General features: G+C 42.2%; 1 long non-coding RNA gene across 2 annotated transcripts in view; it reads left to right on the forward strand.

Moving 5' to 3' along the window:
• The first annotated feature begins 739 nt into the window (after nt 1-739).
• LOC116861936 overlaps nt 740-12,483 on the forward strand; it is a 52,998-nt gene continuing 41,254 nt past the window's right edge. For both annotated transcript variants that reach the window (XR_004381562.1, XR_004381563.1), the window contains exon 1: nt 740-884. This is a non-coding gene — a long non-coding RNA (uncharacterized LOC116861936). The remainder of the gene's footprint in view (nt 885-12,483) is intronic.

Below are 12,483 nucleotides of genomic sequence, written 5' to 3' on the forward strand. Positions count from 1 at the left end.
ATGATGTCACCTGTTCTCAACCTTCAGACCTCCAGGAACTTCTCATCTAGTTGGAGCTATGCTCCAGTTAAGTAATCAGTGGAAAGGAATGAAGTATCCATTCACCAGAACGTGAGGTGATAGCAGAAAATGTGCCAAATGGGGAGCAAGATGAACTCGTGTGTGGAGAGGCCATAGGCAGAGGGCAGGTAGGAAGGCCTGTGGCCTCTTGTCTTTTGGAGAGCTTTAGAGCAGGTCAGATGGCAGAGGCTAACACTCCCTGACTCTGGAGTGGGTGTTCTGGCCAACTTTATTCAAGCCCCAACATTTGTTCTTAATATTGTTTATTTGTTCTTAATAACTTTGTATCCTGTTACCTGTTTTCTCTTCCCCTGCCTCATGTTTATTCCACAAACCATCCTTCCTTTCAACAACATTCTTCTTCTGTGGTCCTCAAAATCTTTCCATCCCTCTTTCTCCCTTGGTCACCACTATGCTTTCTGTGCATGAAAAATGTTTACCTCCCATTCCCCTTCCTTACTTTTTGCTTCTCTATGGCCATTTCTCAGATGTGACTTCTCCCTGCCTTTTCCAGTCCCCCTCCTCATTTGACTGCTTGAAATATGTATCTTCATGTTGGGTTCCCTTTTTGTGGCCATTGTCTCTTGCCTTCTAAAACCGTGTCTTATAGTCTGTGTAGCTCATGCCTTTCTTCTCTGCTCTGACTTGTCTTATCTAGGTGCCATTTGTCCCGCAGCGTCCCAGGGCAATGGGCCCTGGTTTGTCCAACATCCAGCATCTCCACTGGCTACAGCTTTGATGGTGTACTATCTTCAGGGTGAGGCCTTGTCCACAGCCACAAACTTTCAGGTGGGCTTTGCTGCTCAGCTGCTGACCTTTCTCTGGTAAGAGTTTCCTATGGTCCCATCATCACAAAAGAGATGTTTTTTTGCATCTCAGTCTCTGTTCTCCAGATATTACTAACTGTAGACATTCACTTAAAAAAAAAAAGATTTATTTATTTATCTTAGAGAATAAGAGAGAGAGAGCATGAGCAGGAGGGGCAGAGGGAGAGGGGGAGAGACTCTGAGTGCACGGAGCCCAAAACAGTGTTCGATCCCAGGACCCTGAGATCGTAACCTGAGCTGAAACCAAGAGTCAGATGCTCAACCACCTGAGTCTCCCCGCCCCGTGCCCCTAGACCTTCACTTTTAAATCCCCCTGTAGGTTTAAGTCCTTCTCTCCTCTTAGTATAAAAATGATATATATCCATCGTAGAGAATTTAGAACACACAAAAGAAGCAAAACCAAGAAAACCAATATTGTGGGTATAAACATTGTTAAGGCCTTTGCGTGGGCTACTCTTTTCCCTCCATATTTTGTTCAGAAAAAAAAAAAAAAAAAAACAAACCAAATTGCTACTTAGATGGGTAGTGCTTTCCTCCGAGTTGTTTGCTATTTTATAGAAACAACTGTGGCAAAACCAGAGCCTCTGACCCCAAGCTAACTGGACAAGTCTGGGCCATCAGGCCCTCACTAGGCCGGTACCTGCCCTTTCCTTAATGTAAATCAGATGATATTGGGATCTGGACCTATGATAGCACATCAAGGTGGAGTTAGAACTTTCACTTTGAAGCCTAAAACTTTATTGGAGATGGTGGTTTACAAGAGACAAATAGAGAAGACAGGAGTCTAGAGGCATTCCTTGGATCCTGGCATGAATTCCTGTGGTGAATTTTGTGCTCTAACCTCTTATTCATATCTTAAATTCTCCCTTAGTGGTGGAGCTGTGTCTGTGGGATTCTGACATTTCCCCCTAACAATATCTGAGCAAGGGGATACTTTTTTGCAACCTGCTTTTCTTCATTTAGTAGTGATTCATATGTTTTTTTCTGTGTCATTGGATATTCTTCGAGATTATGATTTTGGGGCCTACACAGTGACAACAGTGGACGTTTGAATATTTATGGGGAAAGTGAAACATGCTGCTTAAACTCTGGCATTAGATAGTACTGAGTCCAAATGCCTGACACATAGTTTGCTATGTGACTTGGGCAAAGTATTTAAACACTCCGTCCCAGACTCCCCATCTGTTACATGGGTATAAGGATGTGGTCCAGTGATGTAATGAAATCGAATGTTCCCAGGACACAATCTTGCCACAAAAGTAAGGGCTCCATAGATTTTGCCTATGATTATTAGTTACCATAATCCTAAATCCTCTGTAATTGCTCATGAAACAGCCCCCCATACTTTTCAGTATTACAGACAAAGCTCTGACAAATATTCCCAAACATTTACATGTTATTTTCTTGAGATAAGTGCCTACAAGTTGCATCATCGGGTCACAGATTATAAACATTTAAAGAGTTCAAAACTGTCACTGCTTTCACTGAATCTTCTAAATTGTCCACAGCCCAGACTTTCCCATTTTTTTTTTCATGTCCACAGTTTCAGAGACAACGTGTCCCTCTCTGTGTCCAGGATTTGCTGAATGCTCACCTTCCAACAAAATTCACACAGTGTTGTCTGACAGTTTTTAAAATGTTTTTACATCTGATATTCAAATTGGGACTTTTTCAGGTAGATTTCACTCATTCATGTACTTACTCACATACTAGGTGGAGATCAAGTTTATGTACAGAAATAAGTTTATAGGATAGGTTTATATTGTCAGAACTGGCTTTTGTGTTGCTAACCCTGGAGAGGTCTTTGGAGCTTTGAGGAAGAGTTCTAGACAGTTGTAAGGAAGTCACCTATTGACCAGGCTGAACGATATCTAGAAAATCTTTCCTCTCTAGAAACAGGACTATTTGAAACAGGAACACTTTGACCCTTTGACCTAATAGGAACGATCTCCCACCTGCAGAACTCATGTACCCTGGCTTCTAGGCGCAGGAAATATCAATATGAAATTCACTGAGATGCTTCTTTGAGCTACCCATTCTACTGTGCACCAGAAAGATGAAGAAAACCCAAACCCAGCATGCTCCTTGCCTCAGGGAGCATTGTCTTTTGGACAAGGGGATATACAAACAATTATAGGTCATAGTTAAATTCGCCAGAATGGAGAAGCGTATCTGGAAGGAAATCCTTGAATCACAGTCTGCAGTTAGCCCGATTGTCTCCAGATGGTTTTGGTGGGTCCAAGGTTACAGTATTTAGAAACATTTTTAGTTGCCAACAAGGAATAACTAGAGATTTCAGGTAAAAATGTAGATTTCTGTCTCACCTTGAAAAAAAATGGAAGTTTTGGCAATACGGAGCCCTCATGTTATCATGACAACAGTGAGGCATGGCTGACCTATTAGCTATGGTACCGGTTCTCTCTTTCTTTCTTTCTTTCTTTTTTTTTTTTTTTGCACAGTCCCCACCACTCCCTGCTGTACTACCCTTTGCTGCTTTACTTATGTGTGCTATCTGTATGAGCCATGAGCTTCTGACCGTAGGTCTAGCTAAGGGGGCATTTATTCTTTCATGGGCTCTCAGAGAAGACACAGAGAGGTCTGCTAGAGCAGAGGACTGCGGGGTAAGCAAAAATATGCTAGGTAGGTAGGTGGAGGGAGGACCATCCATGGCGGGCAGAGGTATGACAAACAGACAAGATTGGAGAAGAGTTGGGTGTCTGACAGAAGGGACTGGGAGAAAGAGTTGGAGAGGCATGTGAGCATCAGCTCTTAAGCAGCCTGGCACACCAAAATAAGGAATTGAGATTTTTGTTGTTGTTGTTGTTGTTGTTGTTGTTGTAAAAACCAGTTCTGATGCTTGACAGAAGAAGAGCTAAAAAAGTTTGTATTATCTGTGCTCTGACCTCATGGCGGTACCTGGTGGAGCACGTTGTGCGTAGAATCTCATTCAATCCTGACATCAAGCCCAGAGGACATGTGCTTTTATGACCCTAGCCTTGCAGATGGGAAAAGGCAGATAGAAGGAGGTTGGTTAAGTGACTTTCCAAAGGTCACAACCAGTAAGTGGCAGAGTGGGAAGTGGACCCCAGGCTCAACTACAGAGCTCGCCACTTGATCGCCAGATGACATCCAGGCTTCAGGATGGCTACCCTAATGGCCAAGGCAGAGTTGTTCTGGGAGGGGGTCAGGAGAGGCCGACAGACAGAGCAGGGTGGTGGGGTGTCCACTGCAGTGACCAGCAGGAGAGTGGGAGGCCCCCACAGGGCTGCGTTGGTGCAGGACAGGGGAGAAGGTGTGTGTGGGTTCCACAGAGGATAACCCTTCTTCGTGGAATGTCCCGCCACAGGAATTTCCTCTTGCTCCTTTGAATTCTCAGGGCGCTTCATGTCCCTTGCCCAGGGCTTGTTTTTGCCATGCTCCCGTAACAGCTGTGCACATCTTATGGCCTCGTGTCTAGTTCAAGTTTGTAAGGGGCAGGAGGAATCATGCTTTATTGGCCTTAATTTCATTTTTGCAATGCTGAGCACAGTGCTTTCGCAAACAAATGAATTCCCCCAAATTATCTTTTTTAGATCATTTCTCCTCCTGTATGCATTTGCGAAGCCCATGGTAGGTTAGACAGCTCTCTTCAAATATGAGAATAATTTCTTTACACGATCTACTTTAAACCATTTGAAAATATGAGGGAGAGAAGACAGGGAAGCTGTTTAAAAGCAGAGAAACCCTTTAAGAGTCAATGTCACATTTATTGTTATAAAATATTTTTCTCTCTCTGTTAGACATCTGGTTCCCATTATGTTCAGTATTGGGTACTTGAGTTCACCAGGCATTTTGCATACCAAGCAGCGCGTATGCGAAATCCCCCCAACATCCGGCCGTTCATGTTTGCACCATGCAAGTCCTACTTTGCATTTGCAGACAACCTTCCTATCACCAACTTAATTCTTCCCAACATGCTTTCGAGGTTATTTGGTTCATCCTTAGCTTGCGGACCAAATTGACTACGTCTGAGAAAGGAAGGACTTCATCCTGGAGTCTTTGCTTTATGTCCCTGTATGGTCCAGCTATCTATAAGTGCACCCCAAAATCAATGAAACATCTAAAACTTAAATCTATATTTCCCAGTAACATTGACCCAGAAATGAGAAACACAATATGGAATGTTTGCTAATGAGTCATGAATTTCATTATAATTGCTTCCACATTCCGGATAGCGCCCTTAAACCATCTAATCTTGACATATCCTGCAACAATCCCATGTGTTGTAAATGATTTTGTTTTATTCCTTAGGTTACTGTTAAGGGCTTATTTTATGCTTCATTTCATTTTCTTAAAGAAAGCCACACACGTGTGCGCGCACATTCACTCTTGCGCATGCGCGCGCGCGCACCCGCCGGACACAGAGGCTTTTGCTTCGATCTGTATTTTTTTTTTTTAATAAGATAATTATGAAACCAAAAGGAACCCTTATCCTTTGGTTTGGAAATAAAAATAAACACATTTAGGGAGAGAGTTGCAAAACGGTGTACTGTGGAATTCCAGGTTGGGTCTGTGAGAAGGCGAGAATCGAGCAGTGCCTCGGCCAGCAGGCCAGCGGTGTCCTCCCTCTCTGCGGAAGAGGCTATGAATGGACGGACACGGCTAGCATTCAGTACAGCAGTAATGGAAAATTAAATACGACTTTTAAAAAGTGCTCACATTATAAAGTGATCTATTAGCATTATATGACTTTGGCACTTAAAGTGACTGATTCTAATTGTACGATTTGGCCTATGGCAAGCATTAAAGAGCTACAGAATCTTGTGCTTTTTTTTTTTAATCTCTTTTGGGATATTTTAAAGTGGATTTCACGCCCCCCCCCCCCCCCCCTTTGGAATAAAGCTTTGTTCCTGCCACAGAAATGGTTGTGCAGAAGAAATCTCGTAGTCCTGATAGAGCCCGAGGTAATTATAGTTTTTTTTTTCTTTGATTTATGAATCGATAGGGCAAACATTAAGGGCATTTTTGCATTTTTTGGCCTCCTTTTTTATTAAATGAAACTGTCTTTACAGCTTGGGGATGTTATCCTGAAAAAGTAAAGATGGATGGCCTTCCCTGATGCGCTTTTCTAGCAATCTTTCCCTGCACCTGGTGATCGTACTCTATCCTGCCCAATCTCTTCCGCACGAGCCTGTGGGTCGCTAAGATGATGTTGCATGCCATACCTTGAGCTGAACTCAGTTTAAGCAAGTTAGCACAAAACGAGGGCGACCTCTGAGCAGGTGTGCTTCTTAGGTACACTTACTAAAGGGTATGTAGTTTCCAGAAAAAGAGGGATAAATATGGGGGAATATCATTCATCTTTGAATTAGATTTTATGTTTATGATATGTACAGGCTTATTCATAATTCTCACGGTATGGACTGCAGGAACCTTATTAACTGCATGGTATTGGAAATATCAGCTTTTTATGCTGACGGAGTCCTTTTTGAACTTACATGTTTAAGCCAAACTGAAGCTTTACCTTGATTTACATGCCTATGAATTATTTGTTGGTAGTTTTCAGATTCCTGATTGTCGAAAAATTGCCTACTGTGCTTCAAAGAGTTTTGATGTAATGACCCACGTTGTTATCCATATAACCAACAGTGGGCTCTTGAACACATAATTTAAAAACTCCAGTAACACGGTTAGAGGGCAAACGCCAGCCTTATTTATTTGAAACATCTCTTCCTGAAATTGGACTTTTTTTTTTTTTAAGATAATGCTAAAGTAGAAGTTTAAAGGCACTCTGGCTTCTTGTGCGTTTCCCACTAACACTGCCCTGTAGCTTGTAATAGCTCTTTTTCTTCCACAACCTGGAATCTGCCGAAGAGAGCAAAAATACTTGTTATTGACCTGAATTAGGATAAAAGGAAAAGGGAAGATAAGATCGTAGCTGTCGGCACTTTGTTTATGAAAACATCATTTTGAGGATGTGCTTGAATCAGGCAAAAGTAATTCACCACCCTCCTCTTCCAGCATATTTGAGATGCCAGCCTGATCAGACCTAGAGAACAATGCCCAGAATTAGGGCATTACCTTCGTTGTATGCTAGTGTTGTGCATATGCTAACGTGTGCAGTATGTTAGCAATATCTAATCATGTTATTTTCTCTTTGTTATTTTAGAAATACATATGAGAACAAAGAAAGTAAAAAATAAAAATGTAAATGTGCATAAATTTGATTTTAAAAAAGTAATCATATTTTATTTGAAAAGTTTTAGGACTCAAAAGAAGTTGTAAAAATAATTCAGAAAGATCGCTTGTTCCCTTTCCCCAGTTTCCTCAAAGATAACAGTTCATATAAAGCACAGTACCTTGTCAACATTAGGAAAAGGATTCAATAGTGTTATCCTAGTTATAGACCTTATTTGGACTTCAGCAGGTTTTGTTTTGTTTTGTTTTTAAAGATTTTATTTATTTATTTAAGACACAGAGAAAAAGAGACTGAGAGTGAACATGAGCAGGGGGAAGGGGTAGAAGCAGGCTCCCCACTGAGCAGGGAGCCCGCATGGGGCTCCATCTCAGGACTCTGGGATCATGACCTGAGCCGAAAGCAGCTGCTTAACTGACTGAGCCACCCAGGCGCCTCTGGGGAGAGAGAATCTTTTATTTATTTATTTATTTATTTCAGTGTTCCAAGATTCATTGTGTATGCACCACTCCCAGTGCTCCATGCAATACGTGTCCTGCTTAATACCCACAACCAGCCTCACCCAACCCCCACCCCCTCCCCTCCAAAACCCTCAGTTTGTTTCTCAGTGTTCACAGGCTCTCATGGTTTGTGGGGAAAGAGAATCTTAAGCAGATCTCACCCTGAGCTTGGAACCAGACACAGGGCTGGATTTCACGACCCTGAGATCATAACCTGGGCTGAAACCAAGACGCTTAACTGACTGAGCCACCCAGGCGCCTCGGTATCCTGCCCTAATTCTGGGTGTTGTTCTCTAGGTCTGATCAGGCTGGCATCTCAAATATGCTGGAAGAGGAGGGAGCCTCCTACAGGGCAGGGGCTCAAAGTGGGTAGGTCCTGGCCAGGTCAAAGGGTGCAGGAAAGGGACTCAGGGACATGTCCTGTAGCCACAGTCGGCATTTTAAGATGTTGAGAGTGACAACTTTCAGGATCTTTGGGCGAGCTCCTTTCATTCAGAGCCTAGATACGGTCTTCTAGCTCTGGTGTTGCATTTGAGCAATGGTTTGCTATCACAAGGGGAGTCACTCTTTCTTAGAACAGACTCAAAAGGTCTCTGACATCATACCTGTTATGTCAGATCTTCCCTACTCAACACTGGCAGGCCTGGTGCTGGGCTCACATAGCACGTGGGTAGGAGAGAGGTCTATTTTCTAATAGTAAAGGGGAAGTGGTTCCTTAAAGCATGGTTGGTAGCCAGCGCTAGAGAAATAAAACCATTGTATGCCTTAAAACTTGAGGTTCCTCGTTCAGAATGTAAAAACACTATCATCCTCTAGCCTCCTACAGATGTGATTACCAGCGTTTCCTGCTTGGAAGACCCTCAGCTGCTTTCCACTGGGCTTCAGGTGGTATCCAGAATTCCTACTGTGGCCTGTGGCCTACAGGGTCCTGTATGGTCTGGCCCAGCCTACCCATGTCCTCAGCCTTGTCACAATCCACTTTATTTCTAGTTCCCAGGGATCCAGTCTTGCTGGACCATTAAATAGCCCTTTAATTTGCTAAGCTGTGTTCTACCCTGGGCCTTTGCACATTCCACTTCCACAAATGCTCTCCTCCTTGCCCCTCCCACACCCTTTCTCTATACTTTCATCTATAACCTCATTCTCCGGATTTCTGTTAAGACTTTATATACTTGTCTCTATGAAGTTCCCACCAAGAGTCCCATTTTATCCATAGTTTTGCATGCATTATATATATAATCTTATATTCAGTGGTAGGACTATATATCTGTGTCTCCCCTATTATACTGTGAGTTCCATGAGGGCAAGGGTGATATCTGTTTCTGTGATCTCCTCAAGTTTCAATAAGAATTTATTGAGTGATTTATTGAACAGAAGAGTAGATGAATGAATGAAATAATGATACATCCCCTCATTTCTCCCATAAGTTTAAGTAATGTCACATTTGGGATTTGGACTTATTTATACTTACTTATAAACTCTTCATTTTGGGGCCATTTGTTTGGGGCTCATTTCCGGGGCCTTTCTCATGTTCAGGTAGGAACAGCTCTTCATAGAAAATCATGGTTGTTGTGCGTTGGTCATTGATTTTGCCTATTCCAGTGGGTTCTTTCTGCTTTGCATGTTTTATCTGATGTAGTTGCCACTTCAAGGCCACTCCAGCAAAGTAGTGGCCAGTCCTCATCAACATAGTGGCTTTTCATTGGCAAAGAGTAGCCCAGAGCTGCTTTGTTAAATTCAGGGTTCTGAGCATGGCATTTGGTATGCCTATGATCTTGACAGTGGGAACACTTTGGGAAACAGGTCCAGCACACCCTTGGAAGAGATTGTAGCTGGATTCTAGATCCAAATCCTGTCTTCACTGGCATCAGGATGGGAGAGGCCATTCTGAGGATGAAGGAGGCTCATTTCTGAATATCAGATCAAAGAGGCATTTGAAACAGAGCTAGAGGTAGAAGTCAGGGACCATTCTCCATGGAGGAGTGATCTTTGAGCTAATTCCAGATTGATGGTCAGGGATATATTAGTTCTATGGGAGTATGTGACATGAGATAAGGTCAAGACAGAGGGTGTGGTATGTCTAAAGGTCTTGGAAAGAAGTCTGATGAGATGATTCAACCAGATCTCTGGAAAATTTAGATACAAACCCATGTCTCCTGGAAAGAGTGCCCTTCCCCCTGTCCCTCAAATTTGAATTACCTAGGTAATTGGTTCAGTTTTGTGGTTGGTATCTACCTAGTCTAAGCATATGTTAGCAATCAAATATAGATTATTTATTTTATATTTAGGTAGGTAGGTAACAGTGTGGTGCAGAATTCTTTCCCTTTTCTCCCTTCCTTTTTATCAAGGGGTGTGTGTGTGTGTGTGTGTGTGTGTGTGTGTGTGTCTTTACATTCATTTGTCAATCTTGCCCAGATACAGTTAAAGTTCACAGACTTGTTTGTTGTACGAGCTTTGAGATTCAGGAGGGCTACTGCCTATGGTGGTTGTGTAGCTAGTATGAAGACAGCATGACTTTCCAAAAGGGATTCAGATTTTGGAGTTAAATGCCTAGAGACAAGGTTCAACTTCATGTGTGCCGACTTGTGACTTGGGGCAAGTCCCTTAACCTTTCTGAGCCTCTGTTGCCTTCCTTCCATCTTTGGGCTGACAATAAAATTATTTGCCTCATTTGTCTCATAGAAGTATGTATGTGATGTGATTTATACGAAAGAACTTCAAAACTTATCAGGCACTTTGTAAATATCAGGCATTGTAGTTATACAGTTAATGTACTCTTAAAAAATGCGACTGGTTTCTACAAGTAAATGCTGTTGAGTGTGGATGAGACCTTCCCAGGCTCAATGTCACTTGAAAGTTTACAATAACATATTTCAAATATGGCAGCAATGTAGCAGCTAGACATTCAAACATTTCTAGGAGCAATGAAAATTTACAATTATTATACTGCAGGTTTATCATTTACAGAGCAGTTCAGTATATAAATATTGAAAAAGAGAAAGTCAGTCCCCAAATAAAGACTGGCAAAACCTTTGATGTTTAGCAAGAAAGATATCAAAGTGAATTTTCCTGGGATATTTCTGGGTAGCTCATTTTGTCATACGCTTGGAAATTATATAACCTTAGAATCACTTTTCAGGCTACAGTAATAAACTTTCTCAAAAAGTTTTATTTAGCCAGGAAGTGGCTAGAGTAACTGGGAGGAAAGGCAAACATGTTTTATATGTAACAAAAAACTATCTCACACATCAGTATTAAAATATAACAAATCTAAAAATGCACGTCTAGTTCAATACTAAAAAAATGAATGAGATCTTTTTGCTATAAATATGATTTTCTAGAAACTCAAATGCAATTCGTATTAAAAAGGACAGAGGTGAATTTATTCAGCAACATAAGCCCAGAAAATGTTTGGTAGGTAGTAACAACTGTGTTATTATTATTTTTTTAAAATTTATTTATTTGACAGACAGAAAGCACAAGTAGGCAGAGAGGCAGGCAGAGAGAGAGAGAGAGAGAGGAGGAAGCAGGCTCCCTGCTGAGTAGAGAGCCTGATGCGAGGCTCAATCCCAGGACCCTGGGATCATGACCTGAACTGAAGGCAGAGGCTTAACCCACTGAGCCACCCAGGCACCCCAACAGCTGGGTTATTGATGAATGGCTGGGAATTGGAACCTAGAACCGGAACAGTAATTAACATCTTTTTTTTTTTTTTAAAGACTGTTTATTTATTTGAGAGAGAGAGAGAGAGTGCAAAAGCAGGAGGAAGGGCAGAGAGATGGAGTAGCAGACTCCCCACTGAGCAGGAAGCCTGAGGGGGGCTGGATCCTAGGACACCAGGATCATGGCCTGAGCCAAAGACAGCGACTTAACCAATTGAACTACCCAGGCGCCCATGGATTGGTAATTAACATCTTAATAAGAAACCCACTATTAACTATTTTATTTTATTTTATCTTTTCACCATAAACCATTTTACGTCAAGATAGTTTTGTTTTGTTTGTCCTTCTTTCCTATTTCTCTCTTGCCTAGTTGAGACACTTTCCCCCCTTCCTTTCCTTTTGAGGCCCTCATGAATGAAAAGAAAACAAATATTAAAATACTGTATAGGAACAACACAAATGATGTTTGAAATGGGCCAGCCACAAGCGATTGTGTTCATTGGCTTGCTGCTCCAAACCTCTGTCAGCTGGTGCATGTAGGAAGCTAAAGAATGTTTTCTTGTCAACTTAGGAGATCAAAGTTTTGGATCTTGAAAAGACAAGACGTTTGGAGTGGGGGAGGGCACAGTGCACTTCAAAGTGGAGAACTTTCTGTAGTAACAGCTTCAACCACCCAAGAGTAGAAATGGCATTGGGATCCCGCAACTCATTAGCGGAGATGAAGAACACATCTCCAACACAGTCAATTGGAGTCTCGCCGGGCGCCCAGTCACCCCCGAACCCTTTGCTAAAGGACCCTGGGGTCTTCACTGAGCCTGAGGGAGCTGCCATTTGAACTTTCCCACCTCACCCACCCCAGAGGGGTCCAGCAGCTAGATGGCTCTTGACTACCAGAATCTCGCTCTTCCCATTACTTGAGAAATTCCATGTTTTCTGCTTTAGTAGGAAGTCTTTTGTGTGGTGGTGAGCCCACAGTTAGGGGTTGCTTTAGCTCAAGCCTCAAAATGCACACACTGCATCTTTAAGAACGAGTTTCCTTGTGAATCAGTAAACGTACCAGGCAAAGCCGCCATGACTTATACATTCCTGCATACCCAGCAAGGTGAAAATAATAGAATAAACATCATATACTTCATTATGATATCGGTTTACACTTCCAGGGTACACAAAAAGAGGCCATTTCATCAAGCTAATTGCCTGAAAGTAAAAGAGAGAGAACTTTAGCTATTAGTCTATTATGGGGCTTTTTTCTTAATCAC

The sequence above is a fragment of the Lontra canadensis genome, unplaced genomic scaffold (genome assembly GCF_010015895.1).
Source record: "Lontra canadensis isolate GAN:19392208 unplaced genomic scaffold, GSC_riverotter_1.0 scaffold211, whole genome shotgun sequence".
NCBI lineage: Eukaryota > Metazoa > Chordata > Mammalia > Carnivora > Mustelidae > Lontra > Lontra canadensis.